Genomic DNA, 17,415 nt, shown 5'->3' with positions numbered 1-17,415 from the left:
GAGTACATAGAGGGGATTTAACATTTTTATTGAAGTATAGTTGACTTACAATCTTATATTACCTTCAGGTGTACAACATGGTTATCTGATGTTTCTATAGATTACACACCAAAGTTCTTATAATATTACTGACTGTATTCCCTGTGTTGTACATGACATCCTCGTGACTTATTTATCTTATAACTGGTAGTTTTTACCTGTTAATCCCCTCTACCTATTTTCTCCATTCCCCAACACCCCTCCCCCATGGCAAACACTAGTTTGTTCTCTATATTGATGAGCCTGTTTCTGTTTTGTTATGTTCATTCATTTATTTTACTTTTTAGAGTCCACATATAAGTGATAACATACAGTATTTGTCTTTCTCTGTCTGACTTATTTCACTAAGCATAGTGCCCTCCAAGGTCCATTCATGTTGCAAATGGTAAAATTTCATTCTTTTTTTTTTTCCTTTGGCTGTGTAGTATTCCATTACACACACACACACACACACACACACACACACACATGCGTATGTGTGTGTGTATGTATATATGTGAAATCTTTATCTATTTATCATGGAGGTTCCTCAAAAGACTAAAAATAGAACTACTATGTGATCCAGCAATTCCGCTCCTGGGTGTATATCTGAGGAAAAATGAAAACACTGATTCAAAATGATGCATGCACCCCAATGTTCATAGCAGCATTATTTACAATAGCCAAGATATAGAAGCAACCCAAGTGCCCATCAACAGATGAATGGATAAAGAAGATGTAATATATAAGCAGTGTTGGGAAAATAGGACAGCTACATGTAAAAGAATGAAACTAGACCATTTTCTCACACCATATACAAAAATAAACTCAAAATGGATTAAAGACTTAAAAATAACACCTGAACCCATAAAACTCCTTGAAGAAAAAAACGGGGATTTAATATTCTTAATTTAACTTCCTATTAGAGACCAAAAGGAATAGAGTGTTAAAATGGACTTGTTATGTCCTTTTTGTGGGTGCACCTCTAAAGGTGCAGAAGGCAAGATGGAGGCTCTTAGAAGGTACTGTTGCTACAAGAACTTATGTCTGAGACTTTTAAAAACTATTGAGATCTCCTTGTCGCTTTCCAAATCTGAAGTGAGAAACTTTCCAAAAATGCAAGGCTAAAGGGACAGGGAGTATCTTTTAATCTACTAGACACCAAGGAAACAGTAGACACTTTTCTAGTAGTGTATTGTCTTTGCAGAGAAGTTTAAACTATTTGGTTTCCCTAAAAATTGAGAGTAGCGGTTTGCAATTGGGTGATGCTAAGTGGGCCCTGATGTGGGGAGGAGAGAACGCACAGCCTGGCATATCATTGTGCCACCCACCCAGGAGATGAGTGGGGAAAGTAGAAACTCACCTGTCTTCTTGCTTTGAGTTTTGACTTCTAGATTACAATCGCAGAATTCAGACAGCCCTTGGCAAATTGTTATTTGAGCTTGCTGAAATTAGATATGTACATACAGACCTAGTACCAGAGTATACCTTGACATCTGTATAGTTAGTCTGGCTTTTTCTAGATTCCACAGGATTTGGAGTTCTTGTCTCAACCTTCAGACTTCCATCTGCAGTGTGGAATTATCAGTCCCCAAGGATATGGCTAAGATAATTTTGCCCCTTACAATAAAGGCCAAATGTGTCCCTCTAGCCATTATGTAATATTCTTCTATTGGGGGTACTTGAGATAATATGTGTGAGCATGCTTTATAAACTGTAAAGTGCTATCTAAATAAAAGTTTTGTGGCTATTGCATGGTTAAACTAAGCTTTGCAATGAAAGAATTGGAATTGAACTGCAATTCTCAGTCTGGAGCCCACTGTCAATTAGGTTTATAGTTTCATCATTTGCTATTTAATTGTTTTAAGTTACCCAGGTGCCAGGCCATGTTCTTGTATTCTTTCTTCCGTAAAGCAGTAGAACAAATACTTAAGTTTAACGTAAAAGTTGACACAGACGGAGGCAATATTTTTGTTTTTAGGACATTAAAAGACAGATATTTGGAGAAATGCTTTTAAAACATTTTGGAATCTGGCTAAGTCTATCCATGGCTTTCACCAGCTGTCCCCCTAATTTGTCTCTCGCAGCTTCTTCCCATCTTCAAGAGCCTGTATCGACGCTCTCCTCATTGATGTCAGTTGGTGCAGCAGCTCCATGTGTGGTCAGGGTTGTTGGGATTCTAGAGGGGTCCATGTCACTTTATTTTTAGACTCCTTGTGACTTAAAAACATAAGAAATACCATAATAAGGTTAACAAAATTATGGTATATTTTTTAAAATTATGTCTCTTTATTCATACTTAGATGTAGGTTATTTTTACAATCTTTATTTTTGTTTACAGATGTGTTTAACAATTATTGAATTTCTAGGCCAGGTTCAGGTATCTAAAGAGCCTTTATAAGTAGTTTATATTGTCTAGACCCAAGGTATGCTGCAAGCCCAGTCTGGAGCAAAATTAGAAATAACATCTTTCTAAAGACAGGTTTAGTCATCCTAATCCAGTAATTTGTTTCCTTTCTCGGGCAGCGGGGCTGAGTTATACCTGGTTAGGCCACCATTCACAAGGGATAGCCAAGAAAACAGGGTACAGGTCACCAAAAACAAGACCAACCAATCCACCATGTGTTATGGTACAGGTTTCGCTATGCAAATCATGAAACCTTTGTAAGATACGTGTGCCATCAAAAATGGGATCACTGCCATTGGTAAACCAGCAGCTATATGAGACTGTGTCACAGGTAAGATGCATCAAAAAAGACCATTTGCTATTAGGCCACAGAGAGCAGCATTAAGTCCAATATAAGTTGATCCATTTTCAAGCAGATTCCTTTCTGCTTCCGGAAGTTGGTTAATTTTCCTGGTTATGATATCAAGTTCTCCTTGACAGTATCGTCTGGTTCATGATTTTCCATCTTGAGCCTTACTCTTTCCACCCAGCACTCGCTGCTTCCTCTAGTCTTCTTCAGCCATGCGAGGGCTCACTCCAACCTTTGCTCAACTCATCCAGGTGCAGCCCGCCTTCAGCATAGTTTTAGGGTTCAGACTTAACAAATGAATGCCCTTAACACAAACGAATAGATATTTTAAAAACTTAAGTTGATGCACACGTTTGATACACTGCACTGGGCATAAAGGTGATTAAGACATAATACTCTCCCTCAAGGAATTCTCAGTCCAGCAAACTGTGCAATAGTATATAATAAATAATTGCACATAATTGCCGATAAGGTCATACAACCAGAAAATACTTAACACGTAGTCTTTTTTCATAGAGAATGTCAAAACTTCAAACAGAAGTTCTTTCCTGTGTGGAAGCCTAGAGCAAGCGACTCTCCCGACTACTTCATGGGCCCTGAGCACACTGGGCTGGCTGTTCACCTCCCCAGAGACCCATTCTCTGGTTCTTTGAGGTTGCTGGCATATATGCAGCCACACCCTTGTTCATTGTGATTTTCAAGGTGACAGTGTGAGTTGCCATTTCACAACTGGGAAAGCCCCATTGTCTCCTGGCCCAACAGTGGTGCTGAAGCTTTTTTCCAATCGGTTCTCTCACTTTGAAAGCTCTTTTCATGTTTCAAAACACCAGAGAGAGCAAACTGATGCTAAATTACGTAATCTATAGAGCAATCAATTGGACTGGGGGAAAACAAAAAAAGTTGGTCTGGTTATTTTGTTCCAGTCTGCACAGATAACACTCAATATCTTAATGGAGCTAAAACACATTACTGTCTAGGAGAGAGAGAGAGAGACTACAGTAACAGGTAGTCAATTTTCCCTCCTGAAAAACTTCATTTTGAGAAGACATACATGCTACACAAATCCTAGCTCCTGCTTGCACACTGTAATGCTTCAGTATACTAGGGATTCTTTGACCTCATGAGATACCTCCCCAATCCATGCCTTATATATATCTCCTGTCTCGCCAACTCAGAGCAATTGGAAGAGACTGAGAGGTTCAGTTCTAAAAAACAAGCCTCATCATAATGGAAAATCCAATTAACTTTAGATATAGGAGACGCATACCAGCAGCAGTGCTGTAATTTTACCTTCTATGAAAATGGCTTAGCTGTTCATTAGGTAGCATGTCAAAAATTAAACAACGTCAATTATTTTCCTTGTCTCAAGATCTAGCATTATCTGGGGAATTAGAAGACCGACCACTGATATACATTTCAACTAGATGTAATTCCTGAAATCTTTGTTTTTTACTGTTTTATCTTGCATGTTCTGGGATGAGGGAAAATAATTTTCTCTGGGGAACCCAGACTGAACTCCTGTTCAATGGTTTGTAGATTGTGAAATGATGATGCTGATAATGTTGATGTCGTTTTTAGCTTTCCTAAGCGAAAAGTGATATGAAATAGTGATATTATCATGCTTACTGTCTCAGCTGCTTTGTGAGAGAAGTAAGAAAGTGATTGTTATCCCTGCTTACAGGAAGATAAACTGGGAGGCTGCAGGACTGGCTGAAATGTTCATACGTGATGGTTGATGGAGCTGAAACAAAAGCCAGGTCTCGACATCAAGCTCAGTGTCCAGCCTCCATACTGTGCCTTCTCACATTGGCAAAGCTGACACACCCTGGGTTTCTAATGCAAGCCTGATTTTTATTACTTTTTCCAGATGTGCTTAGCTGCATTGAAAAATAAATCTATTCTTTTCCACAAAATGGCGAAGGATAGAAAGATGGTTAAGTCCTAATCCCTATCCTCTAGAGGGTTAAAACAGTACCACAGGGCTTCCCTGGTGGCGCAGTGGTTGAGAGTCTGCCTGCCGATGCAGGGGACATGGGTTCATGCCCCGGTCTGGGAAGATCCCACGTGCCGCGGAGCGGCTGGGCCCGTGAGCCACGGCCGCTGAGCCTGCGCGTCCGGAGCCTGTGCTCTGCGACGGGAGAGGCCACAACAGTGAGAAGCCCGCCTACCGCAAAAAAATAAATAAATAAAACAGTACCACAAATACAAAGCAGAGAAATCATAGACAGCATATTAGAAATATAAGAAAATTATATTAAAGTCTTTCTGAAAGTAGGTAAAATATAAATTATAGGTGTGTAAACACATAAGTACAAGAGTGATACGGAAGTTTAAGGAGGTCTCTTTTGGTTGGGAGTAAAGAAAAATCAGGGAAAGCAAATGAGGGAAGAGGGGAGGATGATTGGGCTGCACTTCCCTTCCCTGGGGTTTCTTTTTGTTTAGCCAGCCTGCCCTTCCCCAGGCAGAGTTTCTCCAACTTAATGCTGCATGTAAGACTTAACCGAGGGAAACTTTTTAAAAATGCAGGTTCATGTGTTCACAAACATCTAGATGCCATGGGCCCGCAGTGAGATCTTGAAATCTGCATTTTTAGCAAGGCTCCAGTGGCCGAGAGTCAAGCTTTGGACTTTGAATTGGGAAACAGTGCTTTGAGATCATGCCAGTTATCAGTTTTAAGGAAAGGAGAGTGCCAACTTGGAAGATATAGATGACATAGGAGTCCACAAAGGGTGGTCTTTGCAATCTCCATCTGACATCATGGGAAAGTAGGACTGAAAGAGGAAAGGAAAAGACACCTCTCAGTAATTAACGAATACAGTCTTCTCCCAGCCCACGTATACTTGGGCACAGCCCTGTGTGCGTGCATCAGAGAAATCTGAGTCCTGACAATGCTTTCCCTGTCCAGCTCCTACATTTCCTCTGACCCTCCTATTGTGCTTCATCTGGGGCACGGCTGCTCTCATTTTCCATTTATGAATAATTTGGGGCTATATTTAGGCATCTCCAGTCATTAGGTACCCACATTTCTGTACACAGCCTATAAGGTTTTATTTTTTTTTTTTAGAATTCTAGAAATTCATGAGAAGGAAAGCTCTTAATATTAGGTCACTTAGTCAATTACCTCCCTTCCTGCCTAATGCAAGATCGTTCCCAATAGTCCTGTTTCTAGCTCTGTTGTCTATTTTTAAATGTACTAACTGATGGTGATTCTGCCACTCCCCTCAGGAGACTGTTATCCTGGCCCACCATTCTCAGTGTCAGGGGGCTTTCCCTGGTAATTAGCTCCAACTTGCTATTTCTTCCCCTTCCCATTATCCTTGGTTATCAATTCCCTTGTAACAACATTATTTCTCTCACAGTAGTTCTATATTTTTAGACAGTTTCCACAGTTTCACAAGCCACTGTTAAAAAGAGTTGAGCTACTTAGTATCAGCCCATATCTTAATCAGTCACGCTGTTGGAGGATGAAGATGGACCTAATGCAAAGGGTCATTGGGTCCTGCTGTGTCCCGCCATGTGCCTGCATCTCCGTGCTTGTCTGCATTGATTTTATCAGCCTGAGGTCATCCTCCTCTACAGAGCAGCGTCTCTTGAAGCGTAATGTGTCTAGGTCACGTGAAGGTGTATAAAAAAGGGCCACCTCATTATCTGAAAAATGGGAAGGAGACTGCCTACTTGGTTACATTTCTATGAATGTTAAATGATACCAGGTACACAAATAATTTAGCAAAAATTCTAGCATGCAGTAAATATAATCAAATCCTGAGGCATATGAAATGGTACTAACATGAATATACCTCATTCTGTTTTCAGCTTTGTTAATTGCTGGTTATATGACCTCATCAAAACTTATGTGCAATGATTAATTATATAATCCTTCACAGTTGCTGGACCGAGTATTCCTTGAGGAGAGGAATTGTGTCTTATTCACCTTTATGCCCAGGGCATCAAACTTAAATGTATCAGCCTAAGTTGTTTTGCCTTCCTGAGCCTCAGTGTTCACTTCTGTGAAATGAGCACATATGATCTACCTTTAGGTCAGACATAATGTCCTAGCTTATACCTTCTTAGCCCACATTTTTGCTCCAGCCACTGCTGCAGCTACCTCACGTGCAGAGGAAGAGACCAACGACACTTCACCTCACCTGCACCCCGAGGAATCCTGCCATCACCTAAGAGACATCTGCAAGAGCTTGGGTCCAATCATCCAAGCAGTGGTTCTCACCGGGAAGATTTGGTGATCACAACTGTGGGAGGGAGGTGCCATCGGCCTCTACTAGAAAGAGGCCAGGGACACTGTTAACAACCTGCGATGTCCCCAACAAGAAAGAATTGCCCAGCCCGTATGCCAACAGTGCTGCTGTTGAGAAACCCTGATAGAGAGACCCTACAAAAACCTCATCCGAGGAAGATGCCTCATAAGATACACTCCTTTCTCTCGTGTTCAGACACTGTCCCCTTCACCGCTCTGGACTGGACCCATCAGAAGGTTATTTCTCTGCTCTATAAGTGCATACATGAATACAGCAGATTTATACTAATAAGGTGTGTGTATAATAGCAGAACACTGGTTCCTATCCTGTGGTGTCAGAGCTGTAATGCTAGGAATGTTTAGGTCACAGCACCACCACAGGGGGATACATGCTCCTTGCTCCGGGAAGAAACAGCACAGCTAAAAATTGCAATACAGAAACTAAGGGAACAAGTGTAGATCTTGAGGGTACTCATATATGAGGTTAGAGTGTAAGGCTGGAGAGGGGAGAATTTATTGACATTGGAACACTCTCCCATGATAGAGGGCTCGATGTCTTAGCAAGGACAAAAAAAAATTGGTCCTAATACACTGCTGGGATCATTCTTTGAAGCTTGGACCTGACCAAAGTAAATCAGGTATAAAAATGCTTTGGCAGAGTATTTGGGAAAAGGATCAAAAGGCTCAGAGAGAGAGATGGGAATGCTGTAATAGATTTATGTTAGATCAAAGAAACCTCCACCTGACTATGATCTCTGAGGAGGCCCAAAAGACTCTCTTCCACTCAGTCAGTACAGAATGCATGGGGGCTTCCCTGGTGGCGCAGTGGTTGAGAGTCCGCCTGCCGATGCAGGGGACACGGGTTTGTGCCCCGGTCCCGGAGGATCCCACATGCCGCGGAGTGGCTGAGCCCATGAGCCATGGCCGCTGAGCCTGCGCGTCCGGAGCCTGTGCTCCGCGGCGGGAGAGGCCATAGCAGTGAGAGGCCCACATACCGAAAAAAAAAAAAAAAAAAAAAAAAAGAATGCATGATGAAGGGAAGCACAACATGGTGGAGAAGCTTGGCTGTGGCTGCTGACTGATGGTGAGAGATACTATATTGGAACTTGTTTCCCTGATATTACTGGAATTGATAGGATTCTAAAATAGCAGAGGCAATTTAGTCTCTACAGAAATAGGGTGGACATCATTACTGAAATGGACAGCAAGGCCAGAGTGACAATCAGAGTGTCTTAACCCATAGGGATCTGTGGGAATTGTTAATAGATCATGGGAGCAAGATGGATGGGCAGCCAACTAGAGTTTTGTGTCATCTGTGTAACCAGGAATTGAAATTCAGCAAGCAAAAAACTGGTGTCAGCCACCATGATGGAAAAATCACACACTCACTCATTTTCTAGATCTAAATCAATTCTCAGACGCTGAGCTCAGTCTCAAACCAGAGCTCACTGACTAATGAAGAGGCTAGGTCCCCTCAAGGAAGAATCCTGAAATACCACTGTAATTATATGTAGTAAATATTCCCTGATTCCCAAAGGAATCTGAAATTAGTTACCAGAATAAGTATGTACTGGGGAAAGAAGAATACCCAGACCATTCAAGGGGCTGTTAGGCACAGGGTCTGAGTTGACTCTGATAGCAAGAAATCTAAAATGCCACTGGACCCTTCATTAGAGAAGGCTCATGTAAGCCAGATAATGAGTGGACTCCTGGCGCACATCCATCCCGGAGTGGTCCAATGGGTCCACAGACCATCTGTGCAGTTATCGCCCATTCCCGCAGTGCAATCAAGATTTGTTCTTTGGCCAAAGGAATAAGGGCAACAGTGTCTGCAAGGGGCAAGAGGAAGTCCCTAAATCTGCAGTATTACGTCACAGACGGAATTTCAGAAATTAGCACCACTATCAAAGATTTGAAGGATGCAAGGATACCCACTTCAGTTTACCTATTTGGCCACTGCAAAAATTACAGAGATCATGGTGAATGACAATGGACCAAAATAAACATAAACGAGTGGTCGTCACAATCACAACTGCTATACCAGGTGTAGTATTTTCCTAGAACAGATTATCACAGCTTCTGGCACTTTTGAGCAGAAAAACGTATTTTTTCTCAATCCCCATAAATAATAAGGATCAAAAACAGTTTGCTGTTATGTAGAAAAGTCCATAGTATTCACTGTCTGTCTTACCCCAGAACCAGGTTAAATCTGTTCTCTGTCACAATATAGTCCACAGAGACCTTGATCGTCTTGATATTGCACAGAACCTGCATGATTGCTGGTTGACAACGCTGATGGTGCCATGGTGATCGGACCTGGTGATCAGAAGGCAGCAAGTATTTAGATTGTCCTGGTAAGACACATACATGCTAGAGGGTAGATGATAAAACCCTCAAAGTTTCAAGGACCCACCACATGGATGATGTTTTTAAAGATCCAATGAACGGGAACATGTGGGAAATTTTTTAATATAAATGACAAATTGTTTACCTACACGTCCTATCACTAATAAAGAGGCACTGCACGTGGCAGGCTTATTTGAATACTGGTGTCAACACATACCATACATAGTCATACACTGTGAACCATTTATTGGTGTCTTGGAAGGCTGCCATATACCAAGGTGTGGTATATGCTGCCCAGAACAGGAAAGGACCCTATAGCAGGTCCAGACTGCAGTCCAAGCTGCCCTGATGCTCAGGCAGTATGACCTAGAAGATGGATAGTGCATTAGGACGCTGTATATAGTCTCTGTCAAACCTCAATATGACCTTGCTGGAAAAAACAGTGAAAATCTTACCTACTTGTACACAGATATGGCATCTAGATAAATGGATTTGTTTGCCATGTTTAAAAATAAAATGATCTGCTTTAGTTGAAGCCATTAGTGCTCATGAATAACTGAATTTATACTTAATTCTTTGCATATATACTTAAATTACATATACATTGTATCATGTTAAGGAACCAGAGTTAGCCCAGATATCTCAGCCCTGGTAGCAAAATCAAAGCTGTAACTGTAGTTAGGGGTTGAGAACTGATACCAAATGGCTAAATCCAATTATGTTTTCTGCTATGTGATTGGGCCAGCGCGGTGTTTAAACATCAAAAAACAAAGCCAGGGAATGCCTTTAGTAGGAGCATGCACTCTCTAGTCTGCCATGGGCACCTCCATTTCCTCTGTCTTACACCCACCCAGCCTACTTTTATCTGCATAGTCCTGAAGACTACTGAGTTTGAGGTTCCTTTTCTACACAGGGAGTATTCTTCCTGATATTTATCTCATACCTTGCAGTTTCTGCCTCATAGTAGCACTAAGTAAATATCTGTTGAATGAATGAATGGCTGCATCAATGCGCATATGCATTTTGTGTAGAGGAGGAAAAAGCACCTTGGACAAAGGGTCAGGTTCTGGTCCAGGTTGTTTTGTTTCACATACCCTACTTTGAGTCTCTGACTCTTACGTCTCTTTTAAAGTGAAGGGATCAGGCTAGATGAACAATAAGGCCATCTTGAGATCTCAATTCTGTTATCCTTGACTGTCTTTAAGTGTACGCGTTCACGTGTAATTGTATTGTTCCCCAATCTCAGGGAACACTATTCTGTATTATGTTAAATGTACAATAAATTTTTCTTTCAAAAAAAAAAAAGCCTCAATATAAGAGTCCCAGCACAGACCCTGGGTTCTGGAGCAAGGTCAAACCTTCGAAGACACAGGACTTCTCGCCATTTTGAAAGCAGCTCCTGGCATGCTTTTGAGCCCTAGTAGAGACTAGGACATCAAGAGTGACTAAGCATCTGGAGCTGCCTATGGTGAGTGGGATTATGAGATCCACAAAGTCATAAGGCTATCCAGGAACAGAAGCAAACCACAGTATGACGTAAATAGTACATTACATGCAGGACTGGATTGAGCAGGTCCAGAGAGCACAAGTAAGTTGCATAAGCATGTGGCCTCGACTTCCTCATGACTTTCCTCTGTTGCACTGATGCCTTCCTTCAGCTACACCCACGCTCTCGTGGAGGCTTGCCTATGACCAACTTACAGAGGAGGAAATATTTGAGCCTGGTTCACAGATGGATTAGTGCAATGCATTTACGATAGCTGAAAATGCACAATACAACCCCACTCAAAGGTGGCCTTGAAGGTAAGTGGAAAAGGGAAGTTTTCCCAGCAGGTATAACTCTGAGCAACACACTTGGTTATATACCTTGTATGCAGGGAGAAACTGCCTAAAACACAGATATACACAGCCTTCTGGGCTGACAGAGGGCTTTGTTGACTGGTCAAGATCCTGAAACGAGCACGATTAGAGGCTTAGAGACAAGGAAGTTTGAGAAACAGGTTTATGGATGAATCTTTGGCAGAGGGACCAAAGCATATATGGGTATTTGTGTCCTGTGTTAATGGCCACTGGGAACATTCTAGAGTGTTCAGAGAGGTTCTGGACAATCTGGTGAATAGGCTGACTTGTCCAGTGCATATCAGTCAGCTTCTGACCTCAGCCACCCCAGCGCTAGCAGAGTAGTCCCATGAATGTGGCAGCCTTGGGGGCAAGGATGGGCTCTCTCCCACTAAGACAGATGTAACTACTGCCACTGCTGAACTCCTAAGATGCCAGCTGCAGGTCTGCAATATGGTGCCTCAATATAGAAACATCCCTCAAGGAGGCCAACTACGTGGTGACAAGTGGGTGACATCCTAGAAGGGCAGTAATACATCCTTACACTTGCTTTGATTATGAATTTGCTTTTCCTATCCAAGGCTCCTCAGCTAGCATCATCTGAGGGCTTGAAGAGTGTACGGTTTACAACATAGGATCCCAATGACATTGCCTCAGATCAAGGGACATGTTTTACAGTGAAGGTAAATGAAATGAGTGGGTGGCGAGAGAGTCCTCAGACCCTACCATACACCACAACACTCTGAAGAAGCCAGTCTAGTAGAATGATAGAATCACCTATTAAGTGCCCAGCTAGGAAGCCAGCTTGGGGACCACATCTAGCAAGGTTGGACGCTGTCCTCCAGGATTTTCTATGTGCAGTGAAGCCAACATGTGGTGACATGTAACTAGAATACAGGGGCCTGAAAAACAGAAGGTGGAAGTAGGACTGTCCCCTTGCGTTACCACTCCTAGTGACCCACTTTCAGAATATGTACTTCCTGTCCCTAGGTCCTTAGGCTCTGCTGCATTAAAAGCCCTGAGTCCAGGGCTTCCCTGGTGGCGCAGTGGTTGAGAGTCTGCCTGCCGATGCAGGGGACACGGGTTTGTGCCCTGGTCCGGGAAGATCCCACATGCCGCAGAGCGGCGGGGCCCGTGAGCCCTGGCCGCTGAGCCTGCGCGTCCGGAGCCTGTGCTCCGCAACGGGAGAGGCCACAACAGTGAGAGGCCCACGTACCGCAAAAAAAAAAAAAAAAAAAAAAAAAAAAGCCCTGAGTCCTGGCACTAGGGGTGAAGATGGAGGGTAGACACAGAAAGGCAGAAAGAGTTCCACTGAATTTAAAGCTATGACTACTATGTATTTTGTCATTTGAGGCCTCTCAAATGGATGGACCAACAAGAAAAGAATGGAAAAGAAGTTGCCCACACTGGTAGGGCAACTGACTCTGATTACCATCAAGAAATTTGGTATTTCTGGATGATATCACTGATATGTGGAATCTAAAAATACAACAGACTAGTGAACATAACATAAAAGAAGCAGACTCACAGATACAGAGAACAAACTAGTGGTTGCCAGTGGGGAGGGGGAGAGGCCACATAGGGGTGGGGAAGTGGGAGGTACAAACTATTGGGTGTAAGAGAGGCTCAAGGATGTATTGTACAACACGAGGAATATAGCCAATATTTTGTAATAACTGTAAATGGAAAGTAACCTTTAAAAATTGTATAAAAATTTTTTTAATCTTTTTTAATTAGATATTTGCTACACAATGGTGGCATGAAGGAATACAGCTCTAACCTAGGATGTTCACTGGGGCTTCTCTTGATGCTTCCATGCAATTCCAGCAAACAGCCTAACAAATGTAAAGCAACTAAGAGATCCAGATTCTGGAGATAAATGCTCAAACCAGGAAATACAAGGAAGTTAACACCCTCTGGAGCAACCTTTGGCCAAGGGGGGAAAGGAAGCTGGTGGATAAATAGTTTCCTTCTCCTATTTCAGGTGGATAAGCCTGAGGCAGAGCCTACATAGTTCCGCAAAAGGCACCCAGGCAAATTGAGCCCTAGTTCTCCAGGTTGGTAACCAACTCAATACTGTACCCTGAGATTAGCTTTCCCTCCTCCCCCATTTCACTCTTCCCAGCACCCTCAGTCTTGCTCCCTGTGATAACTTCCCAAAATCAACTACCCACACTAAGTCACTGTCTCAGGCTCTGCTTTTTGGAAGAACCCCAAAGTATTATTGTGACAACCTCCAAGAGTATTATTGTGAATATCTAATGAAATAGCCTAGAGCTGAGGTAGAATATTGGGGGAAAAAAGTACAAGAACTTAAATATATCCTGGTAATTTTTCTAAAGCCCAAGGATAAAAATAAAATTCTTCAAGCTTCCAGGCAGAAAATAACAATAATAACAACAGGCCACCTGGAAAAAAGAAATCAGACTGATATTGAAAAATCTCATCTGTAACACTAAAAACTAGAAAATAGTAATGTTTGCAAGCAAGAAGAATGTGACTCTAAGATTCTATAGCCAACCTATCCTTGTGTGACAGCAAGAGACAGACATTTTCAAATACGTAGGGATTTCAGAAAGTCCCACAACAGGAAATCTCTAATCAGAGGAAACTGCAAAAATAACTCAAGGAAATGGAATACATGGTGTATAAGAAATAATGATAAGTATTGAAATCCGTAAAATGGACACAAATCTAGCTATAATGATGATGTATCATTAACTTTTATAATGGTTAAGAAAATTCTTAAAAAAGAAGAAGTCTAATATTAAAAACATAAGTACCTATTTCATGTGCTACCACAGTGCCAGGGATGGGGTAAGTATTAAAAACCAATTTGTTCTCTTCCTTACCTGTTATTTCTTGTCATCATGAAACACACATACAAGTAAAAGAGTGCATATATAACATATGACATAGATAGAGGTTAAAAAATAATAATGATAGAAAAAAAATCTGTGCTTCTTCCCCCTAGCTTAAGCTTTATCTTCCCGCTTTTTCAATATGCTTTATTTTTGTAGCAAAGCCTTCTGTTTTTCACAATGGAAAAGTTCTCAACTTCTTACTTTTTAAAAATGTTTTAAGTTTTAAAATTTTTAATTGTAATTTTCCTTACATTTTATTTCCTTCTTTAAGTAACAAGGCTCTAGAACACATCTCTGCTACCACCATTAGCTGTATAAACTAGACCCAGGGACTAGATCTCCTTGAGCCTAAGTTTCCCCTTTCGTAAAATGGTGACCAAAATCCTCACCTTGCCCACAGAAGCATCACTGGGGGTGTGGAGGGAGGACATAATTACTGTGGAAGATGTGCTCCATAATGTATAACTACTACTGTTACGGTTTTCCCTAAAGTAGAGAACAAAAGAGCATACACGTAAGAGAAGCACCTGGAATAATACCATCCATCCACAGTGTGTCTGTTCCCCAAAGCTCATGCTATCAATTCTGCAGAAACGCTTGGACAGGACTGGTTTTCTCTGGCTAACCTTTCTTTAGTCTTCCTGATCTGGCATACCCTGTTTCACTCTCTTTACCACTAAAAAAACTGTGCTCATCAATACACTCTTTTGCTCTTTTATCCCTTTTAAAAATCCAACACATGAAGGAATCACCATTGAGTTCCATAAATTGCCTGAAGGAAAAGCTAAAATAAACAAATGTATCTGCTGCAAGGTGCCAGCAGTAAATTTTCAAAATAGCTCTGTGCAATGGACAGAATTAACTTTCCTTTTATTCTTCTGGCAGCATGTCTTTGTAGAGTTTGGCAGAGACATTTAACAGAACAGAACAAAACTTTATTTTCTCCTTGTACTGGTCTGACACTGTCAGCCTGAGCATTTTTGGGGATGACCCGGTGCACCCGGAATGGGCTCTGTGAGCTCCAGGAGGCAGGAACAATGGCCTGCAGGCGGCTGAAGAGGGCAGCCCTGCAACTTGGAGCCACACCAGCCCTGCTGGGAAGGAGGCCTATCCGTTTATCAAACAGACAGCAAGGCAGCGAAGGGAGCAGCTGAAGCACCCTTCGCCAAGGACAGGCATCATGCAGAAAAATACATCATGGCTGCTAGTGAATGAATGTATTTCTGGTTCAATGGTTGGACCATATCACTAGCCATCTAAGGTAATGGCCAGTAAAGAATGACCAACAGTCACATCCTTCAAACAAAGCTGAAAATAGGTTTATCTAAAGCGAGTTATTGGGTTGGAGTCAGACTTGCTGGCCTCGTAGAAAGAACGGAACCCTGACTAGCATCTCACGTCCATTCCAGAATCTGTTAAGGGCCTCACCCTAAAGAACACCCACCGAACCGTGGCCTTTTCCTGAACATGACTCAAGGTTACCCAGCTTTAGCTTAGAACCTCCTCTTTTCCACGTGGTTCAAACTACACTGGCAAGAAGCTATCATGTTCAGACAGATTTCAACTGAGCAAATTCTGCAAGGCAATTCTGGAGACGCTATCACTGCCTCTCAGAAGAGTAGTTTCCAATGTATTTTTAAACAGGATGAGAAAAATTTTCACTATTTCTAGCTCCTATTTCACCATCACTACAAAAAGCCAATTTGCTTGGGAAAGCCAATGTTACTACTAAAATACTGAAGGCAGAATAATGTGTTGTCACTCATCTCCATATTATATGCTTTCCTAAAATCGAATGTCTCTGTTTATAGCACCATCACTATTGCAATATGACAATGTTACATATATTTATGTGGTTATTTGCTTGATGTTATTCCCACCATCAAACTGTAAACTCCATGAAGCCAGGTGATGTCTCTTTTTGCTCACCTATTCCAGTCCCTGGTATGCAGAACGTAACCAAGACATGTTTGTTGAATGAATATTATTTAGCAGGATGATTTGTAATGATTTTTATATTAGTTACCCATGATGTGCTCAGAATTGGATAATACATAAAATAACCAGCAGTGTAGGCTCCAGTCTTGAGAAGTTTACAGTCTAAGGTTGTTCTCAGGAACAGTGTTTTAGGTAACTAAGCACTCACACACCCCACCCCAGCATTCCCAGTCCATTGCTTTCCCGTTGCATTGATCACCTTCTAGCATGCTATCCAATTCACTTCTTTGGTTTTTGCACTGTCTCCCCTCACTGGAATGTCAAGTCCAGGAGCAGGAGTTTTTCAACTGTTTTGTCTGTGGATGTTGTCCCTGTACCCAATAATCATACTAATTGGTCATTTCCTCCTCTTTAGAATACTTGTGTATTTCTAACCTGGCTATCTTTTCTCTCCGACCTTATCTCCTACCTAACTTATGCCATTCTACATGGAGGGCTTCATTGTTCCCCAATCGGCCCAAGCAGCTCCAGCCTTGGGGTCTTTGCACTTGCCAGCCCTTCTCAGTAGGAGGTTTTTTCACCAGTTACCCTCATGCTCACACCCTTACCTCCTTCAGATCTTTATTCGAAAGTCACCCTGACAGCAGGGTCTCGCCTGATAATCTTAATTAAATTTGAACCTCTTCCCTGCAAGACACACATACAGTCTTGGAACTTGCCAACCTCCTGCCCTGGTTTTTCTCCATGACACCCATCACAGCCTAATATACAATGTTAGTTATTTGTTGTCTGTTGGTCTCCCTCCCTCCCCTCCCACAGACACACAAATTCTAAGCTCCATGAGGGCAGACATTATCCTCTCCCTTGCTCACTGATATTTCCGCAAGATCTAGAAAACTGTGTTACACTTGGCACTCAATAAATATTTGTTGAATAGATGAATTATTGTAAAGGCAATTTTTATACGTGAAACACCAGTTTTTAGAATGTTCCACTTTAGTTCAGAGGGCACACACATGATTATAATAAGATGTTTGAATTTCAAATAAGTTGAATATGAAAAAAAAGATATAATAAGAAGTAGGTGGCTTGGAAAGGTCAAGTAATACAAGGTATACGTGTTTGCCTTTTGATGAATATACTGCTAGAGTTTAGGTTGTTGATAAATTTTGGCTTGAAAATCTCTAAGCAGTTGTTTGCTATCATATGCTATTTTTGAAGGCAGCAATCAAAACACACACGCGCGCGCACACACACACACACACACACACACACACACACACACACACAAGATTGCGTCTGGTGCCCAGGGAAAATGAGAGGAAATGACTTTTAAATGGCTAAGGAAAGTATTCATGATTTATTAGTTCAGTGGAAGAGCAGAGCAGGCATCCACTTAACA

General features: G+C 41.8%; 1 pseudogene; it reads right to left on the bottom strand.

Moving 5' to 3' along the window:
- Positions 1 to 2,106: 2,106 nt before the first annotated feature.
- LOC114897255 lies at positions 2,107 to 3,061 on the bottom strand (annotated as a pseudogene).
- Positions 3,062 to 17,415: the final 14,354 nt, after the last annotated feature.

This window comes from Monodon monoceros, unplaced genomic scaffold (assembly GCF_005190385.1).
Source record: "Monodon monoceros isolate NGI ecotype Baffin Bay Population unplaced genomic scaffold, NGI_Narwhal_1 Super_Scaffold_16, whole genome shotgun sequence".
Taxonomy (NCBI): Eukaryota; Metazoa; Chordata; class Mammalia; order Artiodactyla; family Monodontidae; genus Monodon; species Monodon monoceros.
The sequence above is the reverse complement of the archived record's forward strand: the minus strand, read 5'-3'. Positions and strand labels throughout refer to the sequence as shown.